The sequence below is a fragment of the Salmo trutta genome, chromosome 20, assembly GCF_901001165.1.
Source record: "Salmo trutta chromosome 20, fSalTru1.1, whole genome shotgun sequence".
In the NCBI taxonomy this organism is placed as follows: Eukaryota; Metazoa; Chordata; class Actinopteri; order Salmoniformes; family Salmonidae; genus Salmo; species Salmo trutta.
The window spans coordinates 49,253,571-49,269,786 of NC_042976.1; the positions used below are offsets into that span (position 1 = coordinate 49,253,571).

The 16,216-nt window shown below is 42.2% G+C and overlaps 1 protein-coding gene across 2 annotated transcripts in view; it reads left to right on the forward strand.

Annotated features, from left to right (window-relative positions):
• The window catches only part of LOC115156204 (poly(rC)-binding protein 3), a 172,179-nt gene that overhangs the window by 13,648 nt on the left and 142,315 nt on the right, over positions 1-16,216 (forward strand). For both annotated transcript variants that reach the window (XM_029703584.1, XM_029703585.1), the window contains exons 2-4: positions 14,399-14,491; positions 14,865-14,975; positions 15,896-16,040. The gene's annotated coding sequence lies outside the window, so the exon portion shown is untranslated. The remainder of the gene's footprint in view (positions 1-14,398; positions 14,492-14,864; positions 14,976-15,895; positions 16,041-16,216) is intronic.

Below are 16,216 nucleotides of genomic sequence, written 5' to 3' on the forward strand. Positions count from 1 at the left end.
GTTACAAAGCCATTTCAATAGCTTTGGGACTCCAGCGAACCACGGTGAGAGCAGTTATCTACAAATGGAGAACATTTGGAATAGTGGTGAACCTTCCTAGGAGTGGCCGGCATACCAAAATTACCCCAAGCGCGCAGTGACGACTCATCCAAGAGGTCACAAAAGAACCCACAACAGCATCTAAAGAACTGCAGGCCTCACTTGCCTCAGTTAAGGTCAGTGTTCATGACTCAACCATAAGAAAGAGACTGGGCAAAAATGGCATCCATGGCAGAGTTCCAAGGCGAAAACCACTGCTGACCAAAAAGAACATAAAGGCTCGTCTCACTTTTGGCAAAAAACATCTTGATGATCCCCAAGACTTTTGGGAAAATAATCTGTGGACTGACGAGACAAAGTTGAACTTTTTGGAAGGTGTGCGTCCCGTTACATCTGGCGTAAAAGTAACTTAGCATTTCAGAAAAAGAACATCATACCAACAGTCAAATATGGTGGTGGTAGTGTGATGGTCTGGGGCTGCTTTGCTGCTTCAGGACCTGGATGACTTGCTGTGATTGATGGAACAATGAATTCTGCTCTCTACCAAAAAATCCTGAAGGAGAATATCCGGCCATCAGTTCATGACCTCAAGATGAAGCGCACTTGGGTTCTGCAGCAGGACAATGATCCAAAACACACTAGAATGTCCACCTCTGAATGGATTAAAAAAAAAATGAAGGTTTTGGAGTGGCCTAGTCAAATTTCGGACTTGAATCCGATTGAGGTGCTGTGGCGGGACCTTAAAAAGGCGGTTCATGCTCGAAAACCATCCAATATAGCTGAATTAAAACAATTCTGCAAAGAAAAGTGGGCCAAAATTCCTCCACAGCGATGTGAAAGACTCATTGCCAGTTATCGCAAACGCTTGCAGTTGTTGCTGCTGAGGGTGGCACAACCAGTTATTAGGTTTAGGGGGCAATTACTTTTTCACATAGGGCCATGAAGGTTCGGATAGCTTTTTTCCCTTAATAAATAAAATCATCACTGTCACGACTATCTTAGGTAGCAGGAAAGGGGCAGAGTCAAGTGCAGGAGACTGAGGTCCGGTAACACAGATGTTTATTAAACACCGTTGAACAAGGTAGCCGCAAGGCAGGGTGCACACCACACCCGACAGGAGAATAGCTCCAAAAACGAAAACGCACGGGCGCAGCCCGGCAATACAAAATGACTGATCAAAAGCATGCTGTGACTAAAAAGCAGCGCAAAATACCACCTGCCCTCATACATGACATGAAAACAATCCCGCACGGATTCCTGAACAAAAAGGACAAACTAAATACCCCCCACTAATGACAAACAAGGAACAGGTGCGGACCTAGACAGACAAAACCAAAAGACACAGAAACATAGATCGGTGGCAGCTAGTAGGCCGGCGACGACGACCGCCGAGCACCGCCCGACCGGGGAGGGGCGCCACCTTCTGTGGATACTGTGACAATCACTTAACTGCTTTTGTGTTTACTTGGGTTATCTTTGTGTAATATTTACATTTGTTTGATGATCTGAAACATTTAAGTGTTCCAGTTTGTTGCACCGGCGGTGGATGGACTTTGTCTTGTATTCAGCAATTTTTGGAATATGATCTGTGCAACATCACAGACAATCTGGGATATCCTCAGATAGTGGCGGGGCTGCCGTTGGGCTTGAACACAGACTCCAGATTGTGGCTTTAACAATAGATTTTCTCACGTGGTTAGTGATGGTACTTGTAAATAATATCATGGGTCAGTAACTCACACACAGACACACGCACACATGCACTCACACACACACAAACAGGACTGCGATGACCAGGCAGAAAGCCTGGCTCCTCGGGCATAAACATGTCCAGGTTCAAGATATACATCTGTGTGTGTGTGTGTGTGTGTGTGTGTGTGTGTGTGTGTGTGTGTGTGTGTGTGTGTGTGTGTGTGTGTGTGTGTGTGTGTGTGTGTGTGTGTGTGTGTGTGTGTGTGTGTCAGTCTGTGTGGATAGCTTCTCATCCTTCTCTGTTGTACTGCACAAAAGTAGACAACCTAACGGGGTCAAACAAAGGGTATCTAAGAAAAGAGAAAATTACCTCTTTAGAATTATGCAAAACACATCCATATCAATCGCCTCTAGATAAGTTTCACCAAGGGCTGACAACAACAAAATTTGAAGCGGCACCGGTTTTATGGTAGTTCATTACTGATAACAAGGAGCATGTTTGGAAGTGCTATTTGATTAGCCAGATCGCATACATTTCTGTAACTGGGCTACTCTATTTAACAGAAATAGCGGGGAGAGATATGATGCTGTGAACGTTTGCTTACTCCTCTTCATCCTGAGTGGGAAATAACATAAGGCCTGCTCTTTAGATTACTGACAATATCAAATCATATTTTATTGGTCACATACACGTGATTAGCACATGTTATTGCGGGTGTGGCAAAATGATATTATAAGTAATATAAGTAATATCTAACAAATTACACAACATATACCCAATACACACAAATCTAGGTAGGAATAAATTAAGACTATATACATATGGACGAGCGATATCAGAGCGGAATGGACTAAGATACAGTAGAATAGTATAGAATACATATGAGATGAGTAATGCAAGATATGTAAACATTATTAAGTGAATAAGACACCGTAGAATAGTATAGAAAACAGTACATGAGATGAGTAATGCCAGATATGTAAACATTATTAAAGTGACTAGTGGTCCATTTCTTAAAGTGGCCAGTGATTACTAGGCTATGCCTATATACAGCAGTCTCTAATGTGCCAGTGATGGCTGTTTAACAGTCTGATGGCCTTGAGAGAGTTTTTCAGTCTCTCAGTTCCAGCTTTGATGTACCTGTACTGACCTCGCTTTCTGGAAGATAACGGGGTGAACAGGAAGTGGCTCGGGTGGTTGATGTCCTTGATGATCTTTTTTGCCTTCCTGTGACATCCGGTGCTGTAGGTGTCCTGGAGGGCGGGTAGTTTGTCCCCGGCAATGGTTGGGCAGACCACACCACCCTCTGGAGAACCTTGCGGTTGCAGGCTGTGCAGTTACTGTACAAGGCGGTGATACAGCCCGACAGGATGCTTTCAATTGTGCATCTGTAAAAGTTTGTGAGGGTTTTTAGTGACAAGCCAAATTTCTTTAGCCTCCTGAGGTTGAAGAGGCTCTGTTGCGCCTTCTTCACCTCACTGTCTGTGTGAGTGGTCCATTTCAGTTTGTCAATGATGTGTACACCAAGGAACTTGAAGCTTTCCACCTTCTCCACTGCGGTCCTGTCGATGTAGATAGGGGGGTGCACCCTCTGCTCTTTCCTGAAGTCCACAATCATCTCCTTTGTTTGGTTGACGTTGAGTGAGATGTTGTATTCCAGGCACAACACTCCCAGAGCCCTGTAGGCTGTCTCATCATTGGTAATCAAGCCTACTACTAATTGTGTCTGCAAACTTGATCATTGAGTTGGAGGCGTGCTTGGCCACGCAGTCGTGGGTGAACAGGGAGTACAGGAGGGGGCTGACCATACACCCTTGTGGGGCCCCCGTGTTGAGGATCAGCGGAGTGGAGGTGATGTTTCCTACGTTCACCACCTGGGGCGGCCCGTCAGGAAGTCCAGGACCCTGTTGTACAGGGCGGGGTTCAGACCCAGGGCCTCAAGCTGAATGATGAGCTTAAAGGCTACTATGGTGTTGAATGTTGAGCTATAGTCAATAAACAGCATTCATACATAGGTATTCCTCTTGTCCAGATGGGATACGGCAGTGTGCAGAGTGGTGGTGATTGCATCATCTGTGGATCTATTGGAGCGGTAAGCAAATTGAAGTGGGTCTAGGGTGGCAGGTAAGGTAGAGGTGATCCTTGTCTAGTCTCTCAAAGCACTTCATGATGACAGAGGTGAGTGCTACTGGGCGATAGTCATTAAGTTCAGTTACCTTTGCCTTCTTGGGTACAGGTACAATGGTGGCCATCTTGAAGCATATGGGGAGAGCAGACTGGGGTAGGGATTGATTGAATATGCCCGTAAACACACCAGCCAGCTGGTCTGCTCATGCTTTGAGGATGCGGCTGGGCCAGAAGCCATGCGAGGGTTAACACTTTTAAATGTTTTACTCACGTCGGCCAGGGAGAAGAAGAGCCCAAAGTCCTTGGTAGCGGGCTGTGTCGGTGGCACTGTGTTATCCTCAAAACAAGCAAAGAATGTGTTTAGCCTGTCCGGAAGCAAGACGCCCGTCTCGGCGACGTAGCTGGCTTTCCTTTTGTAGTCTGTGATTGTCTGTAGTCCCTGGCACATACGCCTCGTGTCTGTTGAATTGCGACTCCACTTTATCTTTATACTGACGTTTAGCTTGTTTGATTTCCTTGCGCAGTGAATAACTACACTGTTTATATTCTACTATATTACCAGTCACCTTGCCATTGTTAAATGCGGTGGTTCACGCTTTCAGTTTTGTGCGAATGCTACCATCTATCCATGGTTTCTGGTTAGGGTAGGTTTTAATAGTCATAGTGGGTACTACATCTCCTATACACTTCATGATAAACTCAGTCACCGTATCAGTGTGTGCGTCTAGATTTTTTTCGCAAGCTACCTGAAACATATCCCAGTCCATGTGATCAAAACAATCCTGAAGCGCGGATTCTGATTGGTCCGACCAGCGTTGAATAGTACGATGCACGGGTACTTTCTGTTTGAGTTTCTGCCTGTAGGACAGGAGGAGCAAGATGGAGTCGTGGTCATATTTGCCGAAAGGAGGGCGGGGGAGGGCCTTGTAAGCATCTTTGAAAGCAATGGTCGAGAGTCTTAGCAGCGTGAGTAGTACAGTCAATATGTTGATAGAACTTCAGCAGGCTAGTCCTCAGATTTGCTTTGTTAAAATCCCCAGCTACAATAAATGCAGCTTCATGATATGTTGTTTCCAGTTTGCATAAAGTCCAGTGAAGTTCTTTGAATGCCATCGAGGTCTTGGCATGAGGTGGGATGTAAACGGCCGTGTTGATGACAGAGAAATTCTCTTGGGAGATAATATGGTCGGCATTTAATTGTGAGGTATTCCAGGTCGGGTGAACAAAAAGACTTGAGTTCCTGTATGTTCCTAGAATTACACCATGAGTCATTAATCATGAAACACACCCCTCCACCCTTCTGCTTCCCGGAGAGATATTTATTCCTGTCTGCGCTATGTACTGAGAATCCTACTGGCTTTACTGACTCCAACAGAGTATCCCGAGAGAGCCATGTTTCCGTGAAACAAAGTATGTTACAGGCCCGATGTCTCTCTGGAAAGAAATCCTTGCTCTAAGCTCATCAACTTTGTTATCCAAAGACTGAACATCAGTGAGTAACATACTTGGAAACAGTAGGTGGTGTGCGACTCCTAAGTCGAACTAGCAGGCTACCGGCATCTCGCCGGCGATGTTTTGGGTTGGCCTCTGGAATAAGTTAAATTGCTCTGGGGAGAGTGAACAAAGGGTCTGCTCCAGGGAAGTCGTATACATAAAAAATGAAATATTGCAAAGTTTTGTAAGAGCTAGTCGCGATGCTGCCATCTCTGTTGGCGCCATCTTATGATATTATATATAATATTCATGAATAGGCATAACATGTTTATTTTTCTCAGCATAATAACAATAACTAATGAGGCTGAACATTGACTTATACTGTTCTAAATTCTTAAAATAGCATTACTTTCTCTTAAAATAAATATTCCAAATGACCTGTGCACTGGGAATTTAATTTTAAAGGGGATTTCTGAGGCTGTTTAAAGCCTCCAGGACCGTAAATGGTGATTCCTGGTCTAGATTATATTTTCCAAATATTTATTTTGTAGAGTCTTGATTTTTGGGGGGACATTTTTTTCCACAGACTGTCATATCATGCGGTATGTCACCTCACAAACTGTGCATTTCAGCTTTCTGAAGAGCTGACACATTAACTTCAGTAAACCTGGGTATAAAAATAGGCTTCGCCCAAAATGGCACCCTATTCCCTATTTAGTGCACTACTTTTCAATAGGGTAAAACAGTGCACTATATAGGGAATATGATGCAATTTGGGACACACATAGCTCAACTAATCCTCCCTTTACAGTGGCACAAAATGACATGAAAGCAAGTCATCTTACTGCACAGTGAATGGGCTCTCCCCAAGCTACATCAAAGCGCTCCAAGGAATTATACACACAGTCAAACTTATGTGATGCAAGTAGTTCTGGTGGCACATAGTGCAATTAAGCAATTCATACATTATGTAGTGTTTGCTAAAAAACTTAATATGGCTAGCTAAGCCCCTCTGCTGAATCTTTTTTATAAAAGTGATTATAAATCCTACAGCTCCTGATGTGTTTCTAGGTATGAGCAGTTTTACAATTTCCCTGTTTGTGTGTGTGTGTGTGTGTGTGTGTGGGGGGGGGGGGGGGGGGCATGCGTGAGAGAGAGAACGAGATCCCCTCCCCTAAATGTTCTGTCTGGAACCTTGGATGTTGAAGCTCCCAAACTTTTCAGTCAGGATTTTTCAAAGACTGTATGTCAAAAGTACTGTACCCTAAAACTTCCTTGCCAGCACAGATTGTGAAAGAGCACAAAACATTAAGAACACCTTCCTAATAATGAGTTGACCCCCTTTTGCTCTCAGGACAGCCTCAATTTGTCTGGGCATGGACTCTACAAGGTTTTGAAAGTGTTCCACAGTGTTCCCATGTTGACTCCAATGTGGTGGACCATTCTTGATACACACAGGAAATGGTTGAGCATGAAAAAACCCAGTAGTGTTGCAGTTTTTTACACAAACCGGTGTGCCTAGCACCTACTACCAAAGGCACTTAAATCTTGTGTCTTGCCCATTCACCCTCTGAATGGCACACACATACACAATCCATGTCTCAATTATCTCAAGGCTTAAAAATCTATCTTCTTTAACCTGTCTCCTCAACTTCATCTACACTGATTGAAGTGGATTTAGCAAGTGACATCAATAAGGGATCATAGCTTTCACCTGGATTCACTGGGTCAGTTTATTGTCATGGAAAGAGCATGTTTTGTACACTCAGTGTATATCAATGATGCTGTTGTACTTATATTACTGATCGATGTACAGTTGAAGTCGGAAGTTTACATGCACTTAGATTGGAGTCACTAAAACTTGTTTTTCAACCACTCCACAAATTTCTTGTTAGCAACTACATCTACTTTGTCAATGACACAAGTCATTTTTCCAACAATTGTTTACAGACAGATTATTTCACTTAAAATTCACTGCATCACAATTCCAGTGGGTCAGAAGTTTACATACACTAAGTTGACTGTGCCTTTAAACAGCTTGGAAAATTCCAGAGAATTATGTCATGGCTTTAGAAGCTTCTGATAGGCTAATTGATATCATTTGAGTCAATTGGAGGTGTACCTGTGGATGTATTTCAAGGCCTACCTTCAAACTCAGTGCTTCTTTGCTTGACATCATGGGAAAATCAAAACAAATCAGCCAAGACCTCAGCAAAAAATTGTAGACATCCACAAGTCTGGTTCATCCTTGGGAGCAATTTCCAAACGTCTGAAGGTACCACGTTCATCTGTACAAACAATAGTACGCAGGTATAAACACCATGGGGCCACGCAGCCGTCATACCGCTCAGGAAGGAGATGCGTTCTGTCACCTAGAGATGAATGTACTTTGGTGCGAAAAGTGCAGATCAATCCCAGAACAACAGCAAAGGACCTTGTGAAGATGCTGGAAGAAACAGGTACAAAAGTATCTATATCCACAGTAAAACGAGTCCTATATCGACATAACCTGAAAGGCCGCTCAGCATGGAAGAAGCCACTTCCCCAAAACCACCATAAAAAAGCCAGACAACGGTTTGCAACTGCCATGGGGACAAAAAAGCCAGACTACGGTTTGCAACTGCACATGGGGACAAAGATCGTACTTTTTGGAGAAATGCAAGCCGAGGACCACCATCCCAACCGTGAAGCACAGGGGTGGCAGCATCATGTTGTGGAGGTGCTTTGCTGCCGGAGGGACTGGTGCACTTCACAAAATAGATGCCATCATGAGGTAGGAAAATTAGGTGGATATATTTAAGCAACATCTCAAGACATCAGTCAGGAAGTTAAAGCTTGGTCGCAAATGGGTCTTCCAAATGGACAATGACCCCAAGCATGCTTCCAAAGTTGTGGCAAAATGGCTTAAGGACAACAAAGTCAAGGTATTGGAGTGGCCATCACAAATCCCTGACCTCAATCCTATAGAAAATTTGTGGGCAGAACTGAAAAAGCGTGTGTGAGCAAGGAGGCCTACAAACCTGACTCAATTACACCAGCTCTGTCAGGAGGAATGGGCCAACTTATTGTGGGAAGCTTGTGGAAGGCTTCCCGAAATGTTTGACCCAAGTTAAACAATTTAAAGGCAATGCTCCCAAATACTAATTGAGTGTATGTAAACTGACCCACTGGGCATGTGATGAAAGAAATAAAAGCTGAAATAAATCATTCTCTCTACAATTATTCTGACATTTCACATTCTTAAAATAAAGTGGTGATCCTAACTGACCTAAGACATGGAATTTTTACTAGGATTAAATGTACTTTGCTAAGGTGTACGTAAACCTCCGACTTCAACTATATCATTGATATTTGATGAATAGTTTAAAAACATTTGTACTGTCCCATAGTAACTATGTGTAAAATGTGTCACTGTGCTTGCTCAACAGTATAGCTTCCTTCCTCACATGTCTGCGACTGATCCCAGGTCCTCTGCTTCGCAAACACAAGTGACACCATCTTAGCCAGTTGTGCCACCGAAAAGGTACCAATCCGATAGTGAAGGTGTAGACATCTCAAGCTGGGGAGTGAGGCTATAGTGCGACAAGACCTGAGTTAAAATATATGCATATTTAAGTATTTGTATTTTAAATAATTATATTCAAATAATGTGGCCAAATCAACTGCTTCTATTTGAAGAATTTGCTGTTGCAGTGTGTGGGTAAAATCACTGAGGAAGCCAAGCCAAGTCTGTAAAAAAGCCATATTACAATCTATGTTGTGTTAATTGCATAGATTGCTCTGTAACCCATCTGTTCATACGCCACCGAGACATACAATAAGGCATTGACAACAAAAAGACAACAGTCACACACTGGTGGAATAAATTCTACACTTACGTTTGTTTCATCACAAAACCGGAGAGCAACATGTGTACAGTGAAGTCCACATAGCAGATATTGCATGTAACAAACAGTTATATCACCTGCAGCATGGTCAAGCAAGTTAATGTTTTTAACAGTTTACTAAAGAACTACTGATTTAGAACCCCGGAGTTACCGCAAGTCAGCACAAAGACAACTGGCACACTGCCTCTGTTATTCCAGCTGCCTCCGCTATTTCAACTTAAACATTTAAAAGTTATCAAATCAACAAGGCTTAGTTTAATACACTGAAAACAACTGGCACACTGCCTCTGTTATTCCAGCTGCCTCCGCTATTTCAACTTAAACATTTAAACGTTATCAAATCAACAAGGCTTAGTTTAATACACTGAAAACAACTGGCACACTGCCTCTGCTATTCCAGCTGCCTCCGCTATTTCAACTTAAACATTTAAACGTTATCAAATCAACAAGGCTTAGTTTAATACACTGAAAACAACTGGCACACTGCCTCTGCTATTCCAGCTGCCTCCGCTATTTCAACTTAAACATTTAAACGTTATCAAATCAACAAGGCTTAGTTTAATACACTGAAAACAACTGGCACACTGCCTCTGCTATTCCAGCTGCCTCTGCTATTTCAACTTAAACATTTAAATGTTATCAAATCAACAAGGCTATATATACTTAGTTTAATACACTGAAAACAAACTTAAAAGATACCAAAACCAATTTAGTCCAATCAATGTCTCTAAATATCATGTGGCTGTCCATGGTACTGATTTCTCTGTGTGTGTGCGTGTGCATGTGCCTAAGTAATAAAAATAAATTGGGACTCACCATACTTGTAGACTAGTTGAACGCCAATGTGATCCTCCTCTCTTTCTTTTTGCAAAACGGTCTATGGCTACGTCATACAGTACACTTTTAGTTTTTGTTGTCATGGGCTACCAAGCTAAAATGCTAGCTGACTTCCCTGCATGGGCAACAATGTACCAGCAAAGTTAGCTAGCTAGTTAATGTGAGCCTACTAGCTCCCCTCTTCCGGCTCCCCTAATTGAATCGTGGGATGGGACACGGACATCCCGGCCGGCCAAACCCTCCCCTAACTCGGACAACGCTGGGACAGTTGTGCGTCGCCTCATGGGTCTCCTGGTCGCGGCTGGCACAGGTCTCGAACCAGCATCTGTAGTAATGCAATTTGCAGTGTATTAGACCGCTGCGCCACTCGGGAGGCTCCATCCACAAAGTTTTTAATGCTTATCAATTGCCTTGCACAAAGATTCAAAATACTAAAATAATACTTAAACAGGACTCTTAAAGAATTTCATGTAAATGTTAATTCTATTTTTTGATCACAGAAATAATGAAAAAATATAAATAATGAAATGTTAATTATATTAAGCAACCTAATCATCTGCCAGAGAGTTGTTCAAATCGGCCCGAGCCCCAAGTAATACATTTGGGCTAGATAACTCGGCCCGAGCTCAATCCCCACATCCTAGCCGTAAGTAAACTGCTGAGTCCCGACTCTCAGCCGGAATCGGCCCAGGTCCACTGTGCTAGCTGGGATCTGGAGGAAACACAGCATATTCATTTATGGTTAGATCAGATGGTTAGATCTCTCTGTACAGAGATTTTAGTCTAAACCACAAGTCTAAATCCCTATCTCCATCCATGGTTTAGGAATGGGCCAATTTAGCAAGCTAGCTACTGCAGGACATCAACACAAGCAGACCAGAAACAGACACGTTTTTCTGAAGATGATGTTTTGCTTAGGAAGTGATTTGATTGGTCTGAAGCCAAATCCAAACTGGCCTCGTTTGGGTTGGTTTTGCTGCACCAGGACAACCCATAGTTGAGCTCAGCTCAATGCTGATTGGCTAATTATTTTATCATTTTTTATCAAGGGAGGCCAAATGCTTGCTGGCATCTATCAATCAAATGCTATGGCGGCAACATGCTATACTCTTTTGGTCCAGACAGCATCAGATACAGGGGCTAAACATACAGAGACAGAGGTGCGCTGTTTCCCTATGGTCTGTGCACTGATGTAGTACTCATAAAATGGATTATCAAATTGATGGCAGATCCATTCCTGTACTCTAAAATGAGCCTGCTCTATTCAGTTGGTTAGTCAAAATGTATATTATTCAGGTTTTTTTCCATCGTTGTATTGTTAATAATTTTTTTAAACCAAATTTCTAGCTGTGGAAAGATCCAGAGGATCAAGTATTTATTTCCTCTACATGTTGGCTCAAATCAATCACCACTTCAATCTAATCATTGTAATGAAACTACCCAATGAGAATTCATATATTTTCCTCAATGAGTAGTCCATGAGTCTGCACCAAATACCATCTCAAGAGACGACTTAATTTGCCTGTTTAAAAAATGTGGAACCGTTTTTGGTTTAATGAATGCACATGATGCACTTTATGATTTCAGCAGTCCAAATTGGTTCACTTAAGAAGTAAGTATATTTCATTTTTAAATCTTTCTCCTTTTGAATCATTGTTAATCTACAGATCCAATATGGATCCCTTATTGGTAAATCTCACAAAGAGCACAGCTCCTTTAACTCCTCCGGAGATAACACGGATATAGAGGTGTATCTGCTTGCCTCCCCCTGACGGCTTGTGTTTTGTAGCACGCTTTCGTAGGGGCTTGCGATTCATTATTAATACTCAGAGAAATAAATTGTTTAGGTTGGATTAATATTGTATGATATGTTCTGTAAGGCAAAAAGATATGAGTGACTTATTTGGGAACATAAAATGGTGGTCTTAAATTGAAAACTGTGCTAACCTCAAGGAATAACGATTTGCGTTTATAGGATGTATGCTCTTTATGATGTAATCAGTTGGCATTTGCTTGTATTTTGTTTACTCTTACTTTATAGATACACCAGTATTCAATTCAATGTGGAAAGAGACATTATTGATGCTTACGAATTAAGTTGCATTTAAATGGAGCCCTCAAGCTTCTGAGTAGTAGTTTTGCTCCAATCACATGGACGATCAGTGCATTGTCAATGTCAGGTTGTCACACGTCAATCCAATGCCTTGGCCTCATTCAGTAGGCAAACAGTGTGGAATGTTGCAGATAGAAATATGAACAGAACTGACTTGAATCCTTATGGTACATGTCAAGAGGCATTCTTATGGGCCATACAGTATAGACCTGGAAAAATGTACTTGCCCCACAGTCTTATAAAGGTTAACTACTCTGTAGATCTATATACCTAAGTTTCTTTATTCTCCCTGCCTCTCCATCTCAACAAATCTGCTCAGACAGACGGATGTGCATGTGCTATTACTATCAGAACAGCCTATAGTCCTGAACAGGGGTCAAACGCTAATCTCTAAAGGTGAGGATATTGTGAGGATATTTAAAGAGGAAATTAAAAGAGGAATAAGCAAGGATAAGTATTAGGCTTTTTAGATATCATTACACATTAATATCTGATTCATGTGCCGAGGCCCATTGCTGACTTCAATGCTGCGTTGTAATAGAGTTTCACCTCTGGGATTCTCGCCATTGGCTCTCTGTCAGAGGAGAGATCCGATCACCATACGCCACCCTAGTTCCTAGGAGGAAGATAAGCTCCCATTCTCTGTGTGCGCCTATCTGTCCCTGTCTTTTATCATTTCCTGTAGACTAGTAGAGGGATGTCTTGGGGATGGGGGTTGAATACATCAGACAAATGTTCTGATCCAGGGAGGCTTGTTAAACTTTCTAAATTCTGCAGCAATTTCCATTGAAAATAAATATACAAATATTTAACAGAATATATCATCCTCTATACCTAGAACATGATGCATACAATATCTAGCAACCGTGGAATCTTGTGTACATTCTGCGTGTGGCATGGCGTGGCTAAGGGTTAGGCCAGGTTAAGATTTTGTGGTGTATTATTGTGTGAAAGTGAATGTGATAATCCAGCAGAGGGCAGTGTCCTCCCCTAGTAAATCAATCTCAGTGGCAAAGTGGTGTAGGGCTGATCTTGGGTCCGTTTTGCATTTCCCCCACTAACAGTTAAGGTTAGGACTAGGACTGGGGAAGCTGATCCTAGATCTGTATCTAGGGGAATCTTCACACTGGAGCAAGTCAGAGGGACCTGATCCTAGATCAGCACTTCAACTCTGAAACACTTTTTAAATCCGGGCCCTGAAGGCACCATGTAACATCCTCACTCCCCCACCTTCCCTCAACACATCATTAACGTGACTTTAACATTGTTGTTATTGTAGGCCAAAAAGTATTAGATATCATTGTGTGTGTGTGTGTGTGTGTGCATGTCTGTCTGTGTGCATGCATGCTTGCATTTATTGTATTCACAATCACATAGCTCCCCATACCATGCTGCTGAATGCATGGTACAAGCCAGCAGAGGGAGCTGTGGACACAATAAAAGCTACCAACATGTGCCTTGATCCACATCACTTTTGTGAGGATACAATTCAGAATTATTTTGTCACATGATTCCCCTCTTTTCCCCTGGAGTAGTGGCCGGCTCCAGGCATAAGCGACATAAGTAAGTAGTCTAGCCAGCTGTCTAAACTTGTAATAATCATGGTCGAATACCAAGGGCCCTGACCTCCAGGGGGCCACCATTGCTTTTGTTTGTCACTCTCACTCAGATGTCATTAACATGGCTTAAGTCTTGGCAAAAATAGTAGAAATGCATGAAATTTGTCATAACATTTCGAAACTGCTCTCTGCCCAATGGCAAATTGTGAAGAATTGCAGAAATGTTGTTTAAAACTGCAACATTGTCTCTACTCCCCATGGCAAAATGTGTAGAATTGCAGGAAATGTACTTTAAAACTGAAATGTTTCTCTCTGCCATCAAGAGGGGGGCTACTAAAATGTTTTGCCCCCGAGGTGGGGGGGGGGGGGGGGTTTGGCAACCAAATCTTGCTTAGGGCCCCCAAAAGGCTAGGGCCGGCCCTGCCTGGGATGTTGTCTTGAAATGGCTTAACTTAACATATGGACTATGTGTTTTACAGGCTGTAAAATACCACATTGTCATATGGAACTCATTCATTTTATTGATTTGAGACATACTGGTAGAATGTAGGTAAAAACACAGTACAGCATTTATTCTTTCTCTGTTAATGAATTATATTCATGTATTCATTATATTCATGTATTCATATAAAGTATGAAGGTGAAATGCATAGGGCACTACTTTGTTACTGACGTTTTACCTTTAATTGCTGTGATTTCTTTCTTCCAGTTTTTGCAACGAATCCAGTATAAACCTGAAGAGGAACATATTATTGAACACTGATAAACCATTTGAAGTGGTCACCAAGGAAGCATTGCTCAGGTAAGTACTAATATAGGTGGGTTAATGCTGTGTACCTTACGTTTCTTAGCTTTTACTTCACATTTCATTTAATTTCTTGTCAACATTGATGCCCTTGCCTGCACTTGTCCATAAAATGTGGAGGTAGGTCTTGACAAATTAATGTAACTGCCACAGAGTTATTCAAATTATTTGATAACTGCTCCCTAAAACCAAATTGCCTAAAATGTATAACTGGAAATTACAATTACAATGTCAGAGCAAACAATATACAGTATAACAGCACAGCAGAGACATGCACAACTGTAACCCATTATTGTGATGATATATTCTAGTATACCATGTACATGACATTTTACTGTATTCCACCATTACCTCATCTCTCCTGTTCCAGGTGGAACGGCACTGGACAGACGGAAGTCTCCCCAGTCCTCTGGAAGGTTGACAGCACAAGGTCACATGACCTGGAAGAGAAAACCCAGGAGACTTTTGGGATCCCTTTTTGGTGAGAGAACAATCACACCTTAATGATCTGCCTTTCTCGGCCTGGGTCATGTTCATTAGGGCCACGCAACGGGAACCAAAAATGAACCTTTCTTATTGGACAAGTTCAGGTTTTCCCTCCCATTTTCAGTCCGTTTTCGTCCTTTTAGTGCCTAATGAACATGACCCAGGTCTCCCTTGAAAAAAGGTATTTGACTTCAATGGGACTTCCTGGTTTAAATTAACATTAAATGAGTATAAAATAAAGAATAATCCACCTCTCAGCCAAAACCCATGAATATGAACAAAGCTAGGATTCATATCCGTAGCAAATAGAAGCTAGGTTAGCCCGTCGAAACTGTAACAAGAATATCTATCTGAGTAGATACAGCAATGCAGCACAGATATGTACATGCACACATGCTTACACACACAATCAGTCATCCATTCAATCAATCAATCACACATGCATTCCCACATATGCACAAACAAAAACATAATCACACATGCATTTATAAATGCATGCACATGGCCACAACACCCACATAAATACACAGAGAGACAGATTGACATTATAGCTTGGCATCTCTGCATTCATTATAAATGATGCCCCACTATAATTGAAAGAGGAAATTATGGAAAATACATAATGGTTTAGTTTACTGTAACAATTCTCTTTTTGCTACTTTTCCCTAATGAGAGAACTTAGCAAAACGCATGACGATGAAGTAACCCAGTCCACATGCACATGTGCTTGCCTTTTTGCTCGGTGGCCCTTTCGTTTTTAGCTAACAGTACATGAAGGCCTTGCCTGAACAAGGTCTAGTCTACTGCCGTAGAACGTATGAACCAGAAGAGATGACAGACGCATGATTGTGTTTGTCATGTCAATTAGCCCTATCTAGATGTTGACGTTCTATGTTTGGTGCTCTGGCTGTGTAGAATGGGCCGGTTATCAACCTGGAAACAAGTCTAAAGGCTGATGAACTGATCTGCACGGAGACGCAGCTGTGCTCGGTCGTCCCCTCTGCTCTCTGCCAAACGGCTCCATTAATGCCCTGAGAACCCACGACCTAGCTCAACTCTGGTGAGTAAGGCTACGTTATCTCTTTTCTTTTCCTACATGGGGCTCCGAAGAAGCTCTGTACTAATACTACTAATTGGAATTGAGGAATTGGAAATTGGCTCGCAAGGGTTTCCCTGAGTTTCCCTGACCCCGTCTCCATTCCATACCATGATTTTAGTTTTCCTCTTTTGATGTGT